Below are 25,053 nucleotides of genomic sequence, written 5' to 3'. Positions count from 1 at the left end.
ATGGGACACGGTAAATTACGCAATCGGCTTAGGATCCAACATCTCTACTTTCCCTGAAACTGTTGACGAAGGTACAGCTGAATCATATTGTGCCTATTTTGCCTCCGTAGGGCCTAAGGTACATGCTGACGTTCCTTAAGGGAAAATGTAAGAGCGTGACAACAACACTTTTGCATTGCCTCACATACAAATTCAAGAATTAGTTACAACAGTAAGCAACCTTTCAGTCGCTAAGGCGGCAGAAGCATTACCTGTTAGGCTGATAAAAAACAACTTCGATATACTGGGAATCCATCTACTGCATATCTTAAACCATACGTTGGGAAATGGAGTGTATCCTGTCAGACTGCAGGTGAAGGAGGTGATACCTATCTTTAAAAGCGGTGAACGATCCGACATAGAAAAGTGCGGGCCGATATCGCTGCTAAATGCAATCAATACAGTTTTTGTAAAGGTACTTTGAAAGCGTATACAAAATTTTTAAAGGCTAATATGACATCATCTGTGCTAATCAGCATGGCTTCAGGCCCTAAACATCTACGTTTTCCGCAGTTATTGTTCGTACACAAATCATAAATACTGCACTGAATGGTAACAAACTTGCCATAGTAGTTTACTTAGATGTATCCAAAGCTTTCGATACGGTAGATCAGACAATACAGCAACAGAAATCGGAAGCTTAGGGTCTGAAAAGAAATATTTCTAATCTAATTAAAAGTTATTTTTCAAATAGGAAACAATATGTTGCTGTAAACAATCTAACCTCTCTACCGCAGAGCACTATTTTCTGTATTCTGCAAGGTTCCGTGCTGAGCCTCTGTTTTTTTTTTTTTTTTCATAATAACGATCTTCCGTCAGGTCTGAAGGATTCTGAATCTATTATGCATGCCGATGACACTGGATTACTTTCCACAGGCGATAACTTGGAGGAACTGAAATGTAAAATTAAGAACTTAGCGAAGTATCACAATGGTACATAAGTAATAAGCTGACTATAACCAGAAACTAAAGTACACCGTGTTTCACTCGCGAATAACATAAATATATGACCACGTTGCATCAACTATTAACAACAAGAATGAGCTCAGCGTGTCGCAATGCAAGCAATATCTTGGTGCTGTGTTTCAGTCTGATATGCACTGGAAACAGCAAATTATTAATGTCTGCTCCAAATTAAGTCATGGCTGCCATGTATTACTAAGGGCTAGAGAGTGCTTTGGGCTTTTGATTTCACGCGTTCTGTATTTCTCACTTGTGCTCGGCGATTTATGCCATTGCCTGCAAACGACTGGCAGGACATACAAAACATATTTAGACCATGTTTGTCGCCTTCAGTAACGTGTTTTTCGTATAATAAATTATTCAAGAAGTACTCACGCCAGTATGCTACTTTTTGAGCAGCCATGCATGTCACCCGTACACATTTCATATAAATTCAAGATAGCTGAAGTAGGAAATACAATAAATAAGGTCCAATAACGAGCTGTCCCTTACTATATTCAAATTATCAATGAAACAAACAAGAGCCGCTACAAACAGTCTATTTACTTTCCCGCCTTCTCATAATACCTACATCCATAGACCTGGACAATATAAAGGAGCCTACGTGTGTAATGAAGTTCCAAACGAAGTAATGGAAAGAAATGAATGATTCGCATCGTTAAAACATCTTTTCCTGATTTCTATGGAAATATGTTGAAATGGAGAAGCGTGTAAATGAATTTACAAAACAAGAAACAGCTCGTTTTTATTTTCGATGCCCTGTCGGTGCGTTGGACATTCCTTGGACTTTCTGCTTCGGTCGAATATACCACAAAGTTATATACTTAAGCTTGCCAATTTTCTTGCGTTTTACTGAAGTGTGTTGTGATTGAGCCCATTCATCAAAAAGTCTGCTAATATTATTGTATTTGTTTAGTTTGCGGACCCATCACTAGCCTTGGAGGCTATGGGTGGGACCAACTGCGTGTGTATTGTCTTTTAGAACTAATAATAAAAGTATTCGGTTAAAAAAGAAGTCCTCCACACGCGTTTAAAACTTCGATGTTCAACACCAGATGGCGACTGCTGCGCATGAAAAATGGCAGGCGTGCAGTGCAAGCAATCCGGGCTATTTTTAATATGTTATTAGATTTTAAACGTGAATATGGCAATATGTAATATTTCTCTATTAAGAAGTACACGTAGAAAAGCCCAGTCAGCTATATACTTGCTAAAGAATAAGGAGAGTTGAGTTTTAAGCATGAAAATTTGAGAAAAGCTTGAACGTTCGCTTGGCCAAGTAAGCGACCCCATTTTGGAGACCAGCCAAGGTAAGCATAGGTAATTTCATCGCTCAGGTCTCTCCTCAAATCCACGTATTAATCTTTCGCCTTTTACTAAAGATTACCGTGGGGAGGGACACTCCAATGAGCCTATAGGCCAATTTTTGAGAGGCCTTGTCCGTTTGGGCAGGGCCTACTATTGAGATCAAAAGGAAGACTTACGTTGTTCAGTGACGCAGATATCGATGAACAAGGGTATTTGGCGTTACCGCTATGGCCGACTGAGCGTAGTAGCGTTACTGTTAGTAAAATGTAAGGCGCCCCTGCGCGCGCCGTTGTCGGCGCACAGATCCGTTGCAGCGTGGTGTAGAAGTGTAAGCTTTCAAAACTGCATGAATAATTTCGGAGAAAACTTTTAAACAGAAGCAACTCGCGCCCCAATACCTCAACTACACAGTAGATCACATCATGTGTCATATTACATAAGGTGCGCAGGCTGGTCCTTGAGGTGAGTTGATTGCAGACCATTCATCCATTATTTTTGCTATTGAAAAACACTGCATTCGGTACAGAGTAAAATGCTGAGTACGATAGACTACGTCCGGCTGCGTGGAATATTAGAACGAACATATTTCATTACGGCATGTGATAAACACGTTGACACCGAGTACATGAAATTTCTAGATATAATTAAAAATGCCGTTGAACGGCGCTCTATGCCGACCCTTAAAAAATACAGCTAGCCAAATTAATTGTCCTTGGATGAATACTGGAATATTAATGTTGTAAAAAGATAAGGATCAATAGTACCACAAATGGTAACAGTTGAGATCAAAGGAACATTACATAACTCAATTTAAACGCTATCTAAATCTATCTATGTTTCCAATTAGGGAAAGGGAAAGAAAAACAATGTTATTCATCACTCTTGAAGCAGGCGGATGTAAATACAAGAAAAAATGATGGGACACGGTAAATTACGCAATCGGCTTAGGATCCAACATCTCTACTTTCCCTGAAACTGTTGACGAAGGTACAGCTGAATCATATTGTGCCTATTTTGCCTCCGTAGGGCCTAAGGTACATGCTGACGTTCCTTAAGGGAAAATGTAAGAGCGTGACAACAACACTTTTGCATTGCCTCACATACAAATTCAAGAATTAGTTACAACAGTAAGCAACCTTTCAGTCGCTAAGGCGGCAGAAGCATTACCTGTTAGGCTGATAAAAAACAACTTCGATATACTGGGAATCCATCTACTGCATATCTTAAACCATACGTTGGGAAATTGAGTGTATCCTGTCAGACTGCAGGTGAAGGAGGTGATACCTATCTTTAAAAGCGGTGAACGATCCGACATAGAAAAGTGCGGGCCGATATCGCTGCTAAATGCAATCAATACAGTTTTTGTAAAGGTACTTTGAAAGCGTATACAAAATTTTTAAAGGCTAATATGACATCATCTGTGCTAATCAGCATGGCTTCAGGCCCTAAACATCTACGTTTTCCGCAGTTATTGTTCGTACACAAATCATAAATACTGCACTGAATGGTAACAAACTTGCCATAGTAGTTTACTTAGATGTATCCAAAGCTTTCGATACGGTAGATCAGACAATACAGCAACAGAAATCGGAAGCTTAGGGTCTGAAAAGAAATATTTCTAATCTAATTAAAAGTTATTTTTCAAATAGGAAACAATATGTTGCTGTAAACAATCTAACCTCTCTACCGCAGAGCACTATTTTCTGTATTCTGCAAGGTTCCGTGCTGAGCCTCTGTTTTTTTTTTTTTTTTTCATAATAACGATCTTCCGTCAGGTCTGAAGGATTCTGAATCTATTATGCATGCCGATGACACTGGATTACTTTCCACAGGCGATAACTTGGAGGAACTGAAATGTAAAATTAAGAACTTAGCGAAGTATCACAATGGTACATAAGTAATAAGCTGACTATAACCAGAAACTAAAGTACACCGTGTTTCACTCGCGAATAACATAAATATATGACCACGTTGCATCAACTATTAACAACAAGAATGAGCTCAGCGTGTCGCAATGCAAGCAATATCTTGGTGCTGTGTTTCAGTCTGATATGCACTGGAAACAGCAAATTATTAATGTCTGCTCCAAATTAAGTCATGGCTGCCATGTATTACTAAGGGCTAGAGAGTGCTTTGGACTTTTGATTTCACGCGTTCTGTATTTCTCACTTGTGCTCGGCGATTTATGCCATTGCCTGCAAACGACTGGCAGGACATACAAAACATATTTAGACCATGTTTGTCGCCTTCAGTAACGTGTTTTTCGTATAATAAATTATTCAAGAAGTACTCACGCCAGTATGCTACTTTTTGAGCAGCCATGCATGTCACCCGTACACATTTCATATAAATTCAAGATAGCTGAAGTAGGAAATACAATAAATAAGGTCCAATAACGAGCTGTCCCTTACTATATTCAGATTATCAATGAAACAAACAAGAGCCGCTACAAACAGTCTATTTACTTTCCCGCCTTCTCATAATACCTACATCCATAGACCTGGACAATATAAAGGAGCCTACGTGTGTAATGAAGTTCCAAACGAAGTAATGGAAAGAAATGAATGATTCGCATCGTTAAAACATCTTTTCCTGATTTCTATGGAAATATGTTGAAATGGAGAAGCGTGTAAATGAATTTACAAAACAAGAAACAGCTCGTTTTTATTTTCGATGCCCTGTCGGTGCGTTGGACATTCCTTGGACTTTCTGCTTCGGTCGAATATACCACAAAGTTATATACTTAAGCTTGCCAATTTTCTTGCGTTTTACTGAAGTGTGTTGTGATTGAGCCCATTCATCAAAAAGTCTGCTAATATTATTGTATTTGTTTAGTTTGCGGACCCATCACTAGCCTTGGAGGCTATGGGTGGGACCAACTGCGTGTGTATTGTCTTTTAGAACTAATAATAAAAGTATTCGGTTAAAAAAGAAGTCCTCCACACGCGTTTAAAACTTCGATGTTCAACACCAGATGGCGACTGCTGCGCATGAAAAATGGCAGGCGTGCAGTGCAAGCAATCCGGGCTATTTTTAATATGTTATTAGATTTTAAACGTGAATATGGCAATATGTAATATTTCTCTATTAAGAAGTACACGTAGAAAAGCCCAGTCAGCTATATACTTGCTAAAGAATAAGGAGAGTTGAGTTTTAAGCATGAAAATTTGAGAAAAGCTTGAACGTTCGCTTGGCCAAGTAAGCGACCCCATTTTGGAGACCAGCCAAGGTAAGCATAGGTAATTTCATCGCTCAGGTCTCTCCTCAAATCCACGTACCAAGCCAGTTTTTTGCCGCCAGAACCCAGTCGCATCGTGCCCGCGCGAGGGCGGCACGCGGGGTCATCGTCGCCATGCCACCGCCGAAGCATCACTTTTTCAACGTCCGGTCGCCACCGGGTACGTCCGTGGACGAAGTTATCGACGCCGTTGAGGCCCTTGTCACGGTCAACGAGATCTACAGCGTCCAGCACCTTGGAGCGTTCGACTTTCAAGTCGGTATCAACTCTGCACCCGCAGTCCACAAGCTTCTCGAAGTAGGCGGTCTCCGCCTCGGAAACCAAGCTGTCGCCCTAGTCCCCGTGGCACGCCAAGTCGCCAGCGTCACCTGCATGTACCTCCCGAGCTACATTTCAGACAACGAAGTAGCCGAGAGTTTGAAGATCTATGGAACCACCCTGAAAATAGAGGAAGCCCGGTATAAAGACCGGCCCAGTATACGCACAGGTACAAGGTACCTCAAGATGAACATGAAACACGACAACCCCCTCCCGAACTTCGCCCGGGTGAGTGGTCATCGTGCCACGTTTGAGTACAGAGGTGTCCGCCGGCTGTGCCGCCGTTGCAGCCAGGAGGGACACTACAAAGCGCAGTGCGAGACACCGTTCTGTCGACGGTGCGGCATCTTTGGGCACCCAGAGGAGACCTGTTCGCTCGCGTGTCGCCGCTGTGGTGGCGCGCACGCAAGCGTGGATTGCACCGCCCGAAAATCGTATAGCATGGCAGCAATGGAAGTGGACGACTTCCCGCCGCTCGGAAGGGCCCCGGAGGCCGAGAGGACGCAGCGGAAGTTCACGCCGCTGAAGGCAGCGCCCCGGTCCCTACAGAGGAGCTGCAACGGTAGGGAAGGGGCGGAACACGGTCCCACGTCGCAGGACCTCGTTCCGAGGACGGAACCGCAAGGTCCGCAAGATACCGACGGCATCAAGACGCCAAGCCAGCACGACAGCGTCCAGCCAGAAAGCGGCGCCGCAGCCGCATCCCGTGGCGGCGGTAGCACCCGAAAGGGAGCACAAGATGGCGACAGCGGACACACGCCCTCCCAGGAAGGCGTGAGGCAGCAGAGCATCGGGCCGACGCCTGGTTCGAGTCGAGCGGACACGGAACAACGGAAGGACGCCGACGGAAGTTCGAGCCAATGGTGGGACAAAACAGGCGATGAAGATGGGCAAGAGGTCACCACTGGCCCCCGCGCCAAAACCGAAACAAGGCGAAGCAGCGTTTCGATCGAGCAGTCGGGCCAGGAAGCAGGGGGCGAGGAAGACGCCCAAGCTCAGGACCAGCTTCCTCGTACAGAGCCTGTTACCCAGCAACAGGCAGCCGTTCTACTAGTAACACGAAGTAGCCCCAAGGGGCGGCGAGAACGGGGGGACAGGCGGGGCGCCCGACGAGGTTCCGAGGCGAGCACCGACGCGACGACCTTGCTGGAAACCGAAACGTCGTCGACGTCGTCATCAGACGAGCCGAGCGCGCTCGTCATAGACGAGGAAGCGCCAGAATCCCCGAGGGGCGAGAGCAGCGACGACCTGCGCAGGCGCGACTCACGCCCCGGAGACAGCCGAGCAGCGCACAGCGATGTACGCCAGCAGCCGGAGCCACTCGGCCACGGCAGCACCGTGACTCCCTCAGTCTCGGCGGAACACGGAACGGAGCGGCCGCACGGGAGTGCCAAGAAACCTAGGCGCGACGACAGTGGTGAACGGCGGTTGGACTGGTCCGCTACGGAATGGACAGACCTAACGCCCGGGCGACGTGACAGTGAACCAGGGTCTGTCGACGCAATGGATGCGGACGACAGTGACTTTTATTAGGTACGTGAGCGACAAAGATGCTTTCGTCTTTTTCTGTTCACGGCAGATTGTGTACCACGTCCGTAGTTAAGCCTATGACTACTGTTCCGTCCTCGGTTGCGTGGCCAGCCCGTAGCGGCGCCGGACGCGCTGAGAAGTCAACGGCCTTTCTTCTAGTGGTTCAACTAGTTACCTGTACGGTTGTGTTCTCGCCGCCGCTTAGGAGGGCATACGGCGAGGGCTGTCTGTGGGCGCGTCTTTTCGATGTCTCGCTCGTCGGAGCGGGTTTATCTTTCGTGCAACGCTGCTCTCTTGGGGCGGGAGTGGCGGCTCGGCTGGCTGAGCGAGCATGGGGTATGGCTGCCCTGACCGGCGTGGCATTGCCTGCACGTTCACGTAGCATCTTTGTCCACGTAGAGGGTGTTCCATGCGCGGAAGCAACAACATAGACGCGTGTCCGCGTCAAAATGCTCGTCTTGCCCGTGGCGTGTTTTTACCTTGCAGTTTGTCACTTGTGCGGGCGTGACCCCGCTGTCATCGAACGGATGCCGAGCCTTCCTTTTTTTTTTTTTTTTTTTCTTTTTTTTTTTTTTTTTTTTTGACATTTTGTGTGGGGCGCACCCTGTTCACTGGCGAAACTGTTTTGTTCGGGCCCACTTGCGTGGCACGTGTTCCCAGCGCGGCTGCGGATAGACGCAAGTTTAGCGTCCAGAATACATATTCATCATTATTGTTTCTGCGCCACAATGCAACAGCTGGCCGTGAAGGCACGCGGGGCAACCGATGCTCGCCGTGGTATACACGCGCCCCGGACACTCTAGTGGGTCGGCAGTCGCAGCGCGCAACCGGCCTATCCTTTATTTTTCAACATTGTATCATCGTTTAGTGTAGAGGGTTAAGCCACCCCTCAATGCGCGCCATGATTTTTGAATTCTGTAGTATGTGAATGTGTTTTTAGGCAACAGGTATGTTGCAACATGCGTATTATTGTCATGTGCCTAGTGGCACACACCGATATGCCGGCGGCCGTAGCGCGCAACCGGGCATCCTTCTTTTTTTTCTCAATATTGCATCATCCTTTGGTATAGAGGGTTAAGCCACCCATCAAAGTGTGCCATGATTGTTGCATTGTGTATTACGTGGACGTGTGTTTTAGGCAACAGGTATGTTGCAACATGTATTTCATTGTCATGTGCATAGTGGGGCACAGTGGTGGGCCGGCGATCGTAGCGCGCAATCGGCCATCCTTTACTTTTTGAACATTTCATCTTCGTACAGTGTTCAGGGTTATGCCACCCACCAATGCATACCCAAGTTGTTAAATTGTGTATTCTTTAGGCAACAGGCATGTTGCCACATGCGTATTATTATGACCGGCTTGCAGTTCCGCCTTGCCATGACGCACACCCCACATCAAAGGGCACGAGCTCTTCTGGTAGCAGGGGAATGCTTCTCTTACATGAATCACGCCTATTAACTGACAGTCGACCAAGTCAGGTAATGGCATATAAACCTAAAACTATCCGGGATGGCCCACATATTAAAATCGAATTAAGGTCACATAAACACGTAAAGGTCTGCACCGTAATTTAGTCTCCTTTTTTACAAGACCATGCCATTAAATATAGTTTCGTGGAATGTCAGGGGACTTAGCAGCACAGCTAAGCAGAAAACAGTGGCAAGAGCCGCCAGAAAATTACACTGCGACATTCTATGTCTGCAGGAAACGAACATAGACTCCATAGCGAAAGTGAAGAGCCTTGAGAGGCAATTCCGGGCCAAAGGGTTCTTCTCGTTCCCCACACATCAAGCGTGCGGGGCCGGTGTTATAATATTTAATTGGTCACTTCTAAACGGATGCCATTTCAGTTTCGACCCCGAGGGTCGCATGGTGGTACTCGACTTCGAGTACCAAACAGAAAAATTCCGACTTATAAACATTTATGCACCACTTCGAAGCCCGGCAATGGCCAGCTTCTATAAACAGCTGAACCCTTTGTTCCTGGAACGGAAACATTTCATACTTACAGGAGACTTTAACTGTGTTCTCAATAATCTCACAGACAGATCAGGCCCTTCTAAAGAGCGGGTTGACACATACATTTCTGAACTCCAGAAACTGGTACAGCAGTTTAATCTAGCAGACGCATACGTGTTACGACACGGTCAAATGTTTCAACACACGTGGAGCCGGGGTGATGTACAGGCTCGCTTGGACCGCGCTTATGCGTCTCCTTCTTTGATCTCCTCGATCGTGGACTGCAAGGCAGTGGAGCTTCCCCCGTTCGCCTTAGACATCTCGGACCACAGACCGGTGCAGTTGATCTGCGAAATGAAAGATAGAGTATTCTTTTCTCACCTGTGGCGAGTGGATAATAAGCTTTTCCACGACGAAACTGCCATGGCCAGTCTCCGTAACCGCTTAGCGGCGACGATGAACACAGGAAACTGGGACGAGCTCAAACGATCATGGAGGGAGATCTGCACAGATGAAGGAAAGAAGCTTAAGCACAGGCACTCCGACTTGATAAGACATACATTGCATCGCATCCGGATCGTACAGCGGGGCCAACCGTCCACACTGTTAATGAAGACCTACTTGAACGACCTTAAGACGAGATTAACGCGGCTGAGGAATTTAACGTCTTCTGTTTCTTCATTTCCAGCCAGGCATTTACCAAGCTCTCACCCTGAAGTGCTTAACTATGTAAGCAGTCGCAGATTGAGTCGGATAAAAAATAAGGACTTCAGTCAACAGGACATTTTAAGGTTTCACGCACATTTTGAGAATCTCTCTACCCACGAGCTTAAGCTCAAGTTAGATAGTGTACTCGGCCATCCTTTCTTGGCGGACCTGCCACAGCTGTCACCTGAGGAGTACTGTTACCTGGTTACTCCAATCTCATTAGAGGAGCTCTCGCGAGCATTACACCACCTGCATAAAGGCTCAGCACCAGGTCTCGACGGCCTTACAGCTGAATTTTACTCCACTTTTTGGGACCTCATAGGCCCGAAGTTGTGTGAAGTCCTCAATAAGTTCATAAGTACGCACACTCTCCCGCAATCGTTTAGGCAGGGAAGGATCATTTTACTTCCCAAATCGGAAGAAGGCCTCGAGGATCCACGTAATTGGCGCCCCATCACGTTGCTGGGCACCGACTACAAGCTGCTGACCACCGTACTGACGATGCGAGTGCAGGAGATCATGCCATCGTTAATACATTCTTGGCAATCCTGCTCCGTCTCAGGGCGGAATGTCCAAACCCTAAACATGCTTAACAGGGACATAATAGAGTACACTGGGGCAAGACAAGCCAGAGGGTGGCTAACTTCTCTCGACCAAGCTCAAGCCTTTGACAGGGTGGAACACACATACATATTTGCGGTATTACTAGCCTTTGGGTTTCCCAGGCAGTTTGTGTACCTGATCATGGAACTGTACAATGATATCGGCAGCGACCTGACGATGAATCAGGAGATAGTAGCGTCCTTCCAGGTTTCACGCGGCGTGCGACAAGGCTGTCCGCTTTCACCATTGCTTTTCGCCTTGACGATTGAACCATTCCTGTTGCAAATAGAAAAACACAAGAGCGTGCTGGGGTTACAGCTCCCAGGCAACTGTTCCGTAAAAGTCACGGCATATGCTGACGACGTGACGGTTTATCACAGAGACGAAGACAGCCTAGGCGTAGCCCTAGGAGTGTTCGCAGAGTACGCCTCCATCTCAGGCGCGAAACTTAATATCCAGAAAAGTAAGTCGCTCTGTCTGCACTCGTCAACACCAACAACGCTGCATGGTGTTAAAGTGGTAAATAGGATTCGCATACTAGGGATCGAGTACAATGCAAAGGGTCCATCAGTCGAGAGCTGGAAGACGGAACTCCACTCTTTCAAAGAGGAGGTGTCCCACGCCCTCAAGTTCAGCTTTCCCTTCGCTGTACGAAGGTTCCTCGTAATGGGCGTTCTTACAGGCCGCCTGTGGTTTTTGGCCAACTCTGTGGTCGTACCGTACCAGATAGCCAGACAAGTGAAGTCGCAGATAATACGTTTTTTCTGGAATGCCAAGACAGCCTTGGTGAAGTACGAGAATCTTGGCCTGCCAAGAGAGAAAGGCGGCTGGAACATTCCCTCAGTGGTTGTTTTGGCAGATATTTTCGCTCTTAAGACCACACTGAGAGTACTACAATTGAGTCCGGACCACCCAGCAAGGAAGCTAGCTTGCTACTTCCTGGGTGTTCAAGGTCGCCTGTTTTCTCAGGCACAGGTAACAGGTCCTAAAGCGGTGAACCCTCCAGCCTTCTATAGGCATGTCATAGGCATTTTCAAGAGAATCTCTTCTCTGCGATTAGAAACACCCCTCTTGGAGGTGCACAACACGGAACTAGCACAAGAACTCTTGCTAACTTCGGTAAACGACACGAGCAAAACACAATTCCCATGGGTCTTGCTAACCCCCAGCTGGTTACCGGGCGACATTCAGGATGTCGCCTGGCGCTTTGGTTGGTCCGTCTTACCAACAGCGGACCGTATGTACAAGTGGCACTACACCAAAAGTGAACAATGTGTTAACTGTAAATCACACGAAGACAACAAACACGCCTTGCTCTTCTGTCAGGTAGCAAAAACGTTTTGGACGTTGTTGGGGAAGGCGTATGCCTGTCTAAAGATCCAAAGGTTTGTTAACCAAGGACCTTGCCCGCATAACCACGTGGCCCGGCTCTTGATAGCAGTTGGTTTATTCGTGCTGTGGGAGAACAGGGGTCTCGCTGTCAATCAGGGTAAGCCCCGCAAAAACCAGTGGAGGCTGCTCTCAAGAATGTACACTATAGTAATTGACCATTTAGAGACAGAGCTCTTCTTCTTGGGCGAGGAAGAGTTTCTTAAGAAGTGGTCATGCCCGTTTATTGCACTCACGCATGGCAGAGTGAAATTTCAGTGTGCCCCAATCGACGGGTTGCGCAAGACATGAAGTGTGCTGTTTGTGCCTATGGCAGGGATATAGAACCTGCCACATTCTTGTAAACTCATTCTTGGAATGGACCATGTGAAATAGTTTGTTTGAATTTCACCATGTGAAACAGTGTGTTTGAATTTGCCCGGAACCTGTCTGTGACCTTGACGATTGTAAACTGACTGGAACCTGAATGATGTACCCTAGTCACGAATAAAATTCCTTATTCGCCTTTTACTAAAGATTACCGTGGGGAGGGACACTCCAATGAGCCTATAGGCCAATTTTTGAGAGGCCTTGTCCGTTTGGGCAGGGCCTACTATTGAGATCAAAAGGAAGACTTACGTTGTTCAGTGACGCAGATATCGATGAACAAGGGTATTTGGCGTTACCGCTATGGCCGACTGAGCGTAGTAGCGTTACTGTTAGTAAAATGTAAGGCGCCCCTGCGCGCGCCGTTGTCGGCGCACAGATCCGTTGCAGCGTGGTGTAGAAGTGTAAGCTTTCAAAACTGCATGAATAATTTCGGAGAAAACTTTTAAACAGAAGCAACTCGCGCCCCAATACCTCAACTACACAGTAGATCACATCATGTGTCATATTACATAAGGTGCGCAGGCTGGTCCTTGAGGTGAGTTGATTGCAGACCATTCATCCATTATTTTTGCTATTGAAAAACACTGCATTCGGTACAGAGTAAAATGCTGAGTACGATAGACTACGTCCGGCTGCGTGGAATATTAGAACGAACATATTTCATTACGGCATGTGATAAACACGTTGACACCGAGTACATGAAATTTCTAGATATAATTAAAAATGCCGTTGAACGGCGCTCTATGCCGACCCTTAAAAAATACAGCTAGCCAAATTAATTGTCCTTGGATGAATACTGGAATATTAATGTTGTAAAAAGATAAGGATCAATGGTACCACAAATGGTAACAGTTGAGATCAAAGGAACATTACATAACTCAATTTAAACGCTATCTAAATCTATCTATGTTTCCAATTAGGGAAAGGGAAAGAAAAACAATGTTATTCATCACTCTTGAAGCAGGCGGATGTAAATACAAGAAAAAATGATGGGACACGGTAAATTACGCAATCGGCTTAATATCCAACATCTCTACTTTCCCTGAAACTGTTGACGAAGGTACAGCTGAATCATATTGTGCCTATTTTGCCTCCGTAGGGCCTAAGGTACATGCTGACGTTCCTTAAGGGAAAATGTAAGAGCGTGACAACAACACTTTTGCATTGCCTCACATACAAATTCAAGAATTAGTTACAACAGTAAGCAACCTTTCAGTCGCTAAGGCGGCAGAAGCATTACCTGTTAGGCTGATAAAAAACAACTTCGATATACTGGGAATCCATCTACTGCATATCTTAAACCATACGTTGGGAAATGGAGTGTATCCTGTCGGACTGCAGGTGAAGGAGGTCATACCTATCTTTAAAAGCGGTGAACGATCCGACATAGAAAAGTGCGGGCCGATATCGCTGCTAAATGCAATCAATACAGTTTTTGTAAAGGTACTTTGAAAGCGTATACAAAATTTTTAAAGGCTAATATGACATCATCTGTGCTAATCAGCATGGCTTCAGGCCCTAAACATCTACGTTTTCCGCAGTTATTGTTCGTACACAAATCATAAATACTGCACTGAATGGTAACAAACTTGCCATAGTAGTTTACTTTGATGTATCCAAAGCTTTCGATACGGTAGATCAGACAATACAGCAACAGAAATCGGAAGCTTAGGGTCTGAAAAGAAATATTTCTAATCTAATTAAAAGTTATTTTTCAAATAGGAAACAATATGTTGCTGTAAACAATCTAACCTCTCTACCGCAGAGCACTATTTTCTGTGTTCTGCAAGGTTCCGTGCTGAGCCTCTGTTTTTTTTTTTTTTTTTTTCATAATAACGATCTTCCGTCAGGTCTGAAGGATTCTGAATCTATTATGCATGCCGATGACACTGGATTACTTTCCACAGGCGATAACTTGGAGGAACTGAAATGTAAAATTAAGAACTTAGCGAAGTATCACAATGGTACATAAGTAATAAGCTGACTATAACCAGAAAATAAAGTACACCGTGTTTCACTCGCGAATAACATAAATATATGACCACGTTGCATCAACTATTAACAACAAGAATGAGCTCAGCGTGTCGCAATGCAAGCAATATCTTGGTGCTGTGTTTCAGTCTGATATGCACTGGAAACAGCAAATTATTAATGTCTGCTCCAAATTAAGTCATGGCTGCCATGTATTACTAAGGGCTAGAGAGTGCTTTGGACTTTTGATTTCACGCGTTCTGTATTTCTCACTTGTGCTCGGCGATTTATGCCATTGCCTGCAAACGACTGGCAGGACATACAAAACATATTTAGACCATGTTTGTCGCCTTCAGTAACGTGTTTTTCGTATAATAAATTATTCAAGAAGTACTCACGCCAGTATGCTACTTTTTGAGCAGCCATGCATGTCACCCGTACATATTTCATATAAATTCAAGATAGCTGAAGTAGGAAATACAATAAATAAGGTCCAATAACGAGCTGTCCCTTACTATATTCAGATTATCAATGAAACAAACAAGAGCCGCTACAAACAGTCTATTTACTTTCCCGCCTTCTCATAATACCTACATCCATAGACCTGGACAATATAAAGGAGCCTACGTGTGTAATGAAGTTCCAAGCGAAGTAATGGAAAGAAATGAATGATTCGCATCGTTAAAACATCTTTTCCTGATTTCTATGGAAATATGTTGGAATGGAGAAGCGTGTAAATGAATTTACAAAACAAGAAACAGCTCGTTTTTATTTTCGATGCCCTGTCGGTGCGTTGGACATTCCTTGGACTTTCTGCTTCGGTCGAATATACCACAAAGTTATATACTTAAGCTTGCCAATTTTCTTGCGTTTTACTGAAGTGTGTTGTGATTGAGCCCATTCATCAAAAAGTCTGCTAATATTATTGTATTTGTTTAGTTTGCGGACCCATCACTAGCCTTGGAGGCTATGGGTGGGACCAACTGCGTGTGTATTGTCTTTTAGAACTAATAATAAAAGTATTCGGTTAAAAAAGAAGTCCTCCACACGCGTTTAAAACTTCGATGTTCAACACCAGATGGCGACTGCTGCGCATGAAAAATGGCAGGCGTGCAGTGCAAGCAATCCGGGCTATTTTTAATATGTTATTAGATTTTAAACGTGAATATGGCAATATGTAATATTTCTCTATTAAGAAGTACACGTAGAAAAGCCCAGTCAGCTATATACTTGCTAAAGAATAAGGAGAGTTGAGTTTTAAGCATGCAAATTTGAGAAAAGCTTGAACGTTCGCTTGGCCAAGTAAGCGACCCCATTTTGGAGACCAGCCAAGGTAAGCATAGGTAATTTCATCGCTCAGGTCTCTCCTCAAATCCACGTATTAATCTTTCGCCTTTTACTAAAGATTACCGTGGAGAGGGACACAAATGAGCCTATAGGCCAATTTTTGAGAGGCCTTGTCCGTTTGGGCAGGGCCTACTATTGAGATCAAAAGGAAGACTTACGTTGTTCAGTGACGCAGATATCGATGAACAAGGGTATTTGGCGTTACCGCTATGGCCGACTGAGCGTAGTAGCGTTACTGTTAGTAAAATGTAAGGCGCCCCTGCGCGCGCCGTTGTCGGCGCACAGATCCGTTGCAGCGTGGTGTAGAAGTGTAAGCTTTCAAAACTGCATGAATAATTTCGGAGAAAACTTTTAAACAGAAGCAACTCGCGCCCCAATACCTCAACTACACAGTAGATCACATCATGTGTCATATTACATAAGGTGCGCAGGCTGGTCCTTGAGGTGAGTTGATTGCAGACCATTCATCCATTAGTTTTGCTATTGAAAAACACTGCATTCGGTACAGAGTAAAATGCTGAGTACGATAGACTACGTCCGGCTGCGTGGAATATTAGAACGAACATATTTCATTACGGCATGTGATAAACACGTTGACACCGAGTACATGAAATTTCTAGATATAATTACAAATGCCGTTGAACGGCGCTCTATGCCGACCCTTAAAAAATACAGCTAGCCAAATTAATTGTCCTTGGATGAATACTGGAATATTAATGTTGTAAAAAGATAAGGATCAATGGTACCACAAATGGTAACAGTTGAGATCAAAGGAACATTACATAACTCAATTTAAACGCTATCTAAATCTATCTATGTTTCCAATTAGGGAAAGGGAAAGAAAAACAATGTTATTCATCACTCTTGAAGCAGGCGGATGTAAATACAAGAAAAAATGATGGGACACGGTAAATTACGCAATCGGCTTAGGATCCAACATCTCTACTTTCCCTGAAACTGTTGACGAAGGTACAGCTGAATCATATTGTGCCTATTTTGCCTCCGTAGGGCCTAAGGTACATGCTGACGTTCCTTAAGGGAAAATGTAAGAGCGTGACAACAACACTTTTGCATTGCCTCACATACAAATTCAAGAATTAGTTACAACAGTAAGCAACCTTTCAGTCGCTAAGGCGGCAGAAGCATTACCTGTTAGGCTGATAAAAAACAACTTCGATATACTGGGAATCCATCTACTGCATATCTTAAACCATACGTTGGGAAATGGAGTGTATCCTGTCGGACTGCAGGTGAAGGAGGTCATACCTATCTTTAAAAGCGGTGAACGATCCGACATAGAAAAGTGCGGGCCGATATCGCTGCTAAATGCAATCAATACAGTTTTTGTAAAGGTACTTTGAAAGCGTATACAAAATTTTTAAAGGCTAATATGACATCATCTGTGCTAATCAGCATGGCTTCAGGCCCTAAACATCTACGTTTCCCGCAGTTATTGTTCGTACACAAATCATAAATACTGCACTGAATGGTAACAAACTTGCCATAGTAGTTTACTTAGATGTATCCAAAGCTTTCGATACGGTAGATCAGACAATACAGCAACAGAAATCGGAAGCTTAGGGTCTGAAAAGAAATATTTCTAATCTAATTAAAAGTTATTTTTCAAATAGGAAACAATATGTTGCTGTAAACAATCTAACCTCTCTACCGCAGAGCACTATTTTCTGTGTTCTGCAAGGTTCCGTGCTGAGCCTCTGTTTTTTTTTTTTTTTTCATAATAACGATCTTCCGTCAGGTCTGAAGGATTCTGAATCTATTATGCATGCCGATGACACTGGATTACTTTCCACAGGCGATAACTTGGAGGAACTGAAATGTAAAATTAAGAACTTAGCGAAGTATCACAATGGTACATAAGTAATAAGCTGACTATAACCAGAAAATAAAGTACACCGTGTTTCACTCGCGAATAACATAAATATATGACCACGTTGCATCAACTATTAACAACAAGAATGAGCTCAGCGTGTCGCAATGCAAGCAATATCTTGGTGCTGTGTTTCAGTCTGATATGCACTGGAAACAGCAAATTATTAATGTCTGCTCCAAATTAAGTCATGGCTGCCATGTATTACTAAGGGCTAGAGAGTGCTTTGGACTTTTGATTTCACGCGTTCTGTATTTCTCACTTGTGCTCGGCGATTTATGCCATTGCCTGCAAACGACTGGCAGGACATACAAAACATATTTAGACCATGTTTGTCGCCTTCAGTAACGTGTTTTTCGTATAATAAATTATTCAAGAAGTACTCACGCCAGTATGCTACTTTTTGAGCAGCCATGCATGTCACCCGTACATATTTCATATAAATTCAAGATAGCTGAAGTAGGAAATACAATAAATAAGGTCCAATAACGAGCTGTCCCTTACTATATTCAGATTATCAATGAAACAAACAAGAGCCGCTACAAACAGTCTATTTACTTTCCCGCCTTCTCATAATACCTACATCCATAGACCTGGACAATATAAAGGAGCCTACGTGTGTAATGAAGTTCCAAACGAAGTAATGGAAAGAAATGAATGATTCGCATCGTTAAAACATCTTTTCCTGATTTCTATGGAAATATGTTGGAATGGAGAAGCGTGTAAATGAATTTACAAAACAAGAAACAGCTCGTTTTTATTTTCGATGCCCTGTCGGTGCGTTGGACATTCCTTGGACTTTCTGCTTCGGTCGAATATACCACAAAGTTATATACTTAAGCTTGCCAATTTTCTTGCGTTTTACTGAAGTGTGTTGTGATTGAGCCCATTCATCAAAAAGTCTGCTAATATTATTGTATTTGTTTAGTTTGCGGACCCATCACTAGCCTTGGAGGCTATGGGTGGGACCAACTGCGTGTCTATTGTCTTTTAGAACTAATAATAAAAGTATTCGGTTAAAAAAGAAGTCCTCCACACGCGTTTAAAACTTCGATGTTCAACACCAGATGGCGACTGCTGCGCATGAAAAATGGCAGGCGTGCAGTGCAAGCAATCCGGGCTATTTTTAATATGTTATTAGATTTTAAACGTGAATATGGCAATATGTAATATTTCTCTATTAAGAAGTACACGTAGAAAAGCCCAGTCAGCTATATACTTGCTAAAGAATAAGGAGAGTTGAGTTTTAAGCATGCAAATTTGAGAAAAGCTTGAACGTTCGCTTGGCCAAGTAAGCGACCCCATTTTGGAGACCAGCCAAGGTAAGCATAGGTAATTTCATCGCTCAGGTCTCTCCTCAAATCCACGTACCAAGCCAGTTTTTTGCCGCCAGAACCCAGTCGCATCGTGCCCGCGCGAGGGCGGCACGCGGGGTCATCGTCGCCATGCCACCGCCGAAGCATCACTTTTTCAACGTCCGGTCGCCACCGGGTACGTCCGTGGACGAAGTAATCGACGCCGTTGAAGCCCTGGTTACAGTCAATGAGATATACAGCGTCCAGCACCTTGGAGCGTTCGACTTTCAAGTCGGTATCAACACTGCACCCGCAGTCCACAAGCTTCTCGAAGTAGGCGGTCTCCGCCTCGGAAACCAAGCCGTTGCCCTAGTCCCCGTGGCACGCCAAGTCGCCAGCGTCACCTGCATGTACCTCCCGAGCTACATTTCAGACAACGAAGTAGCCGAGAGTTTGAAGATCTATGGAACCACCCTGAAAATAGAGGAAGCCCGGTATAAAGACCGGCCCAGTATACGCACAGGTACAAGGTACCTCAAGATGAACATGAAACACGACAACCCCCTCCCGAACTTCGCCCGGGTGAGTGGTCATCGTGCCACGTTTGAGTACAGAGGTGTCCGCCGGCTGTGCCGCCGTTGCAGCCAGGAGGGACACTACAAAGCGCAGTGCGAGACACCGTTCTGTCGACGGTGCGGCATCTTTGGGCACCCAGAGGAGACCTGTTCGCTCGCGTGTCGCCGCTGTGGTGGCGCGCACGCAAGCGTAGATTGCACCGCCCGAAAATCGTATAGCATGGCAGCAATGGAAGTGGACGACTTCCCGCCGCTCGGAAGGGCCCCGGAGGCCGAGAGGACGCAGCGGAAGTTCACGCCGCTGAAGGCAGCGCCCCGGTCCCTACAGAGGAGCTGCAACGGTAGGGAAGGGGCGGAACACGGTCCCACGTCGCAGGACCTCGTTCCGAGGACCGAACCGCAAGGTCCGCAAGATACCGACGGCATCAAGACGCCAAGCCAGCACGGCAGCGTCCAGTCAGAAAGCGGCGCCGCAGCCGCATCCCGTGGCGGCGGTAGCACCCGAAAGGGAGCACAAGATGGCGACAGCGGACACACGCCCTCCCAGGAAGGCGTGAGGCAGCAGAGCATCGGGCCGACGCCTGGTTCGAGTCGAGCGGACACGGAACAACGGAAGGACGCCGACGGAAGTTCGAGCCAATGGTGGGACAAAACAGGCGATGAAGATGGGCAAGAGGTCACCACTGGCCCCCGCGCCAAAACCGAAACAAGGCGAAGGAGCGGTTCGATCGAGCAGTCGGGCCAGGAAGCAGGGGGCGAGGAAGACGCCCAAGCTCAGGACCAGCTTCCTCGTACAGAGCCTGTTACCCAGCAACAGGCAGCCGTTCTACTAGTAACACGAAGTAGCCCCAAGGGGCGGCGAGAACGGGGGGACAGGCGGGGCGCCCGACGAGGTTCCGAGGCGAGCACCGACGCGACGACCTTGCTGGAAGCCGAAACGTCGTCGACGTCGTCATCAGACGAGCCGAGCGCGCTCGTCATAGACGAGGAGGCGCCAGAGTCCCCGAGGGGCGAGAGCAGCGACGACCTGCGCAGGCGCGACTCACGCCCCGGAGACAGCCGAGCAGCGCACAGCGATGTACGCCAGCAGCCGGAGCCACTCGGCCACGGCAACACCGTGACTCCCTCAGTCTCGGCGGAACACGGAACGGAGCGGCCGCACGGGAGTGCCAAGAAACCTAGGCGCGACGACAGTGGTGAACGGCGGTTGGACTGGTCCGCTACGGAATGGACAGACCCAACGCCCGGGCGACGTGACAGTGAACCAGGGTCTGTCGACGCAATGGATGCGGACGACAGTGACTTTTATTAGGTACGTGAGCGACAAAGATGCTTTCGTCTTTTTCTGTTCGCGGCAGATTGTGTACCATGTCCGTAGTTAGGCCTATGACTACTGTTCCGTCCTCGGTTGCGTGGCCAGCCCGTAGCGGCGCCGGACGCGCTGAGAAGTCAACGGCCTTTCTTCTCGTGGTTCAACTAGTTACCTGTACGGTTGTGTTCTCGCCGCCGCTTAGGAGGGCATACGACGAGGGCTGTCTGTGGGCGCGTCTTTTCGATGTCTCGCTCGTCGGAGCGGGTTTATCTTTCGTGCAACGCTGCTCTCTTGGGGCGGGAGTGGCGGCTCGGCTGGCTGAGCGAGCATGGGGTATGGCTGCCCTGACCGGCGTGGCATTGCCTGCACGTTCACGTAGCATCTTTGTCCACGTAGAGGGTGTTCCATGCGCGGAAGCAGCAACATAGACGCGGGTCCGCGTCAAAATGCTCGTCTTGCCCGTGGCGTGTTTTTGCCTTGCAGTTTGTCACGTGTGCGGGCGTGACCCCGCTGTCATCGAACGGATGCCGAGCCTTATTTTATTTTTTTTTTATTTTTTGTGTGTGGGGCGCTTCCTGTTCACTGGCGAAACTGTTTTGTTCGGGCCCACTTGTGTGGCACGTGTTCCCAGCGCGGCTGCGGATAGACGCAAGTTTAGCGTCCAGAATACATATTCATCATTATTGTTTTTGCGCCACAATGCAACAACTGGCCGTGGAGGCACGCGGGCCAACCGATGCTCGCCGTGGTATACACGCGCCCCGGACACTCTAGTGGGTCGGCAGTCACAGCGCGCAACCGGCCTATCCTTTATTTTTCAACATTGTATCATCGTTTATTGCAGAGGGTTAAGCCACCCCTCAATGCGCGCCATGATTTTTGAATTCTGTAGTATGCGAATGTGTGTTTAGGCAACAGGTATGTTGCAACATGCGTATTATTGTCATGTGCCTAGTGGCACACACCAATATGCCGGCGGCCGTAGCGCGCAACCGGGCATCCTTCCTTTTTTTCTCAATATTGCATCATCCTTTGGTATAGAGGGTTAAGCCACCCATCAAAGTGTGCCATGATTGTTGCATTGTGTATTACGTGGATGTGTGTTTTAGGCAACAGGTATGTTGCAACATGTATTTCATTGTCATGTGCATAGTGGGGCACAGTGGTGGGCCGGCGATCGTAGCGCGCAATCGGCCATCCTTTACTTTTTGAACATTTCATCTTCGTATAGTGTTCAGGGTTATGCCACCCACCAATGCATACCCAAGTTGTTAAATTGTGTATTCTTTAGGCAACAGGCATGTTGCCACGTGTGTATTATTATGACCGGCTTGCAGTTCCGCCTTGCCATGACGCACACCCCACATCAAAGGGCACGAGCTCTTCTGGTAGCAGGGGAATGCTTCTCTTACATGAATCACGCCTATTAACTGACAGTCGACCAAGTCAGGTAATGGCATATAAACCTTAAAACTATCCGGGAAGGCCCACATGTTAAAATCGAATTAAGGTCACATAAACACGTAAAGGTCTGCACCGTAATTTAGTCTCCTTTTTTGACTAGACCATGCCATTAAATATAGTTTCGTGGAATGTCAGGGGACTTAGCAGCACAGCTAAGCAGAAAACAGTGGCAAGAGTCGCCAGGAAATTACACTGCGACATTCTATGTCTGCAGGAAACGAACATAGACTCCATAGCGAAAGTGAAGAGCCTTGAGAGGCAATTCCGGGCCAAAGGGTTCTTCTCGTTCCCCACACATCAAGCGTGCGGGGCCGGTGTTATAATATTTAATTGGTCACTTCTAAACGGCTGCCATTTCAGTTTCGACCCCGAGGGTCGCATGGTGGTACTCGACTTCGAGTACCAAACAGAAAAATTCCGACTTATAAACATTTATGCACCACTTCGAAGCCCGGCAATGGCCAGCTTCTATAAACAGCTGAACCCTTTGTTCCTGGAACGGAAACATTTCATACTTACAGGAGACTTTAACTGTGTTCTCAATAATCTCACAGACAGATCAGGCCCTTCTAAAGAGCGGGTTGACACATACATTTCTGAACTCCAAAAACTGGTGCAGCAGTTTAATCTAGCAGACGCATACGTATTACGACACGGTCAAATGTTTCAACACACGTGGAGCCGAGGTGATCTACAGGCTCGCTTGGACCGCGCTTATGCGTCTCCTTCTTTGATTTCCTCGATCGTGGACTGCAAGGCAGTGGAGCTTCCCCCGTTCGCTTTAGACATCTCGGACCACAGACCGGTGCAGTTGATCTGCGAAATGAAAGATAGAGTATTCTTTTCCCACCTGTGGCGAGTGGATAATAAGCTTTTCCACGACGAAACTGCCATGGCCAGTCTCCGTAACCGCTTAGCGGCGACGATGAACACAGGAAACTGGGACGAGCTCAAACGATCATGGAGGGAGATCTGCACAGATGAAGGAAAGAAGCTTAAGCACAGGCACTCCGACTTAATAAGACATACATTGCATCGCATCCGGATCGTACAGCGGGGCCAACCGTCCACACTGTTAATGAAGACCTACTTGAACGACCTTAAGACGAGATTAACGCGGCTGAGGAATTTAACGTCTTCTGTTTCTTCATTTCCAGCCAGGCATTTACCAAGCTCTCACCCTGAAGTGCTTAACTATGTAAGTAGTCGCAGACTGAGTCGGATAAAAAATAAGGACTTCAGTCAACAGGACATTTTAAGGTTTCACGCACATTTTGAGAATCTCTCTACCCACGAGCTTGAGCTCAAGTTAGATAGTGTACTCGGCCATCCTTTCTTGGCGGACTTGCCACAGCTCTCACCTGAGGAGTACTGTTACCTGGTTACTCCAATCTCATTAGAGGAGCTCTCGCGAGCATTACACCACCTGCATAAAGGCTCAGCACCAGGTCTCGACGGCCTTACAGTTGAATTCTACTCCACCTTTTGGGACCTCATAGGCCCGAAGTTGTGTGAAGTCCTCAATAAGTTCATAAGTACGCACACTCTCCCGCAATCGTTTAGGCAAGGAAGGATCATTTTACTTCCCAAATCGGAAGAAGGCCTCGAGGATCCACGTAATTGGCGCCCCATCACGTTGCTGGGCACCGACTACAAGCTGCTGACCACCGTACTGACGATGCGAGTGCAGGAGATCATGCCATCGTTAATACATTCTTGGCAATCCTGCTCCGTCTCAGGGCGGAATGTCCAAACCCTAAACATGCTTAACAGGGACATAATAGAGTACACTGGGGCAAGACAAGCCAGAGGGTGGCTAACTTCTCTCGACCAAGCTCAAGCCTTTGACAGGGTGGAACACACATACATATTTGCGGTATTACTAGCCTTTGGGTTTCCCAGGCAGTTTGTGTACCTGATCATGGAACTGTACAATGATATCGGCAGCGACCTGACGATGAATCAGGAGATAGTAGCGTCCTTCCAGGTTTCACGCGGCGTGCGACAAGGCTGTCCGCTTTCACCATTGCTTTTCGCCTTGACGATTGAACCATTCCTGTTGCAAATAGAAAAACACAAGAGCGTGCTGGGGCTACAGCTCCCAGGCAATTGTTCGGTAAAAGTCACGGCATATGCTGACGACGTGACTGTTTATCACAGAGACGAAGACAGCCTAGGCGTAGCCCTAGGAGTGTTCGCAGAGTACGCCTCCATCTCAGGCGCAAAACTTAATATCCAGAAAAGTAAATCGCTCTGTCTGCACTCGTCAACACCAACAACGCTGCATGGTGTTAAAGTGGTAAACAGGATTCGCATACTAGGGATCGAGTACAATGCAAAGGGTCCATCAGTCGAGAGCTGGAAGACGGAACTCCACTCTTTCAAAGAGGAGGTGTCCCACGCCCTCAAGTTCAGTTTTCCCTTCGCTGTACGAAGGTTCCTCGTAATGGGCGTTCTTACAGGCCGCCTGTGGTTTTTGGCCAACTCTGTGGTCGTACCGTACCAGATAGCCAGACAAGTGAAGTCGCAGATAATACGTTTTTTCTGGAATGCCAAGACAGCCTTGGTGAAGTACGAGAATCTTGGCCTGCCAAGAGAGAAAGGCGGCTGGAACATTCCCTCGGTGGTTGTTTTGGCAGATATTTTCGCTCTTAAGACCACACTGAGAGTACTACAATTGAGTCCGGACCACCCAGCAAGGAAGCTAGCTTGTTACTTCCTGGGTGTTCAAGGTCGCCTGTTTTCTCAGGCACAGGTAACAGGCCCTAAAGCGGTA

At 46.5% G+C, this 25,053-nt stretch overlaps 2 pseudogenes; both read left to right on the top strand.

The window, feature by feature from the left end:
- Nucleotides 1–2,331: 2,331 nt before the first annotated feature.
- LOC126525335 (U5 spliceosomal RNA) lies at nucleotides 2,332–2,454 on the top strand (annotated as a pseudogene).
- Nucleotides 2,455–15,748: 13,294 nt separating this feature from the next.
- Nucleotides 15,749–15,869, top strand: LOC140216888 (U5 spliceosomal RNA; annotated as a pseudogene).
- Nucleotides 15,870–25,053: the final 9,184 nt, after the last annotated feature.

Source organism: Dermacentor andersoni, chromosome 3, assembly GCF_023375885.2.
Source record: "Dermacentor andersoni chromosome 3, qqDerAnde1_hic_scaffold, whole genome shotgun sequence".
Taxonomy (NCBI): Eukaryota; Metazoa; Arthropoda; class Arachnida; order Ixodida; family Ixodidae; genus Dermacentor; species Dermacentor andersoni.
Note: the sequence above shows the minus strand (reverse complement) of the source record. Positions and strands in the feature narration are given on the sequence as shown.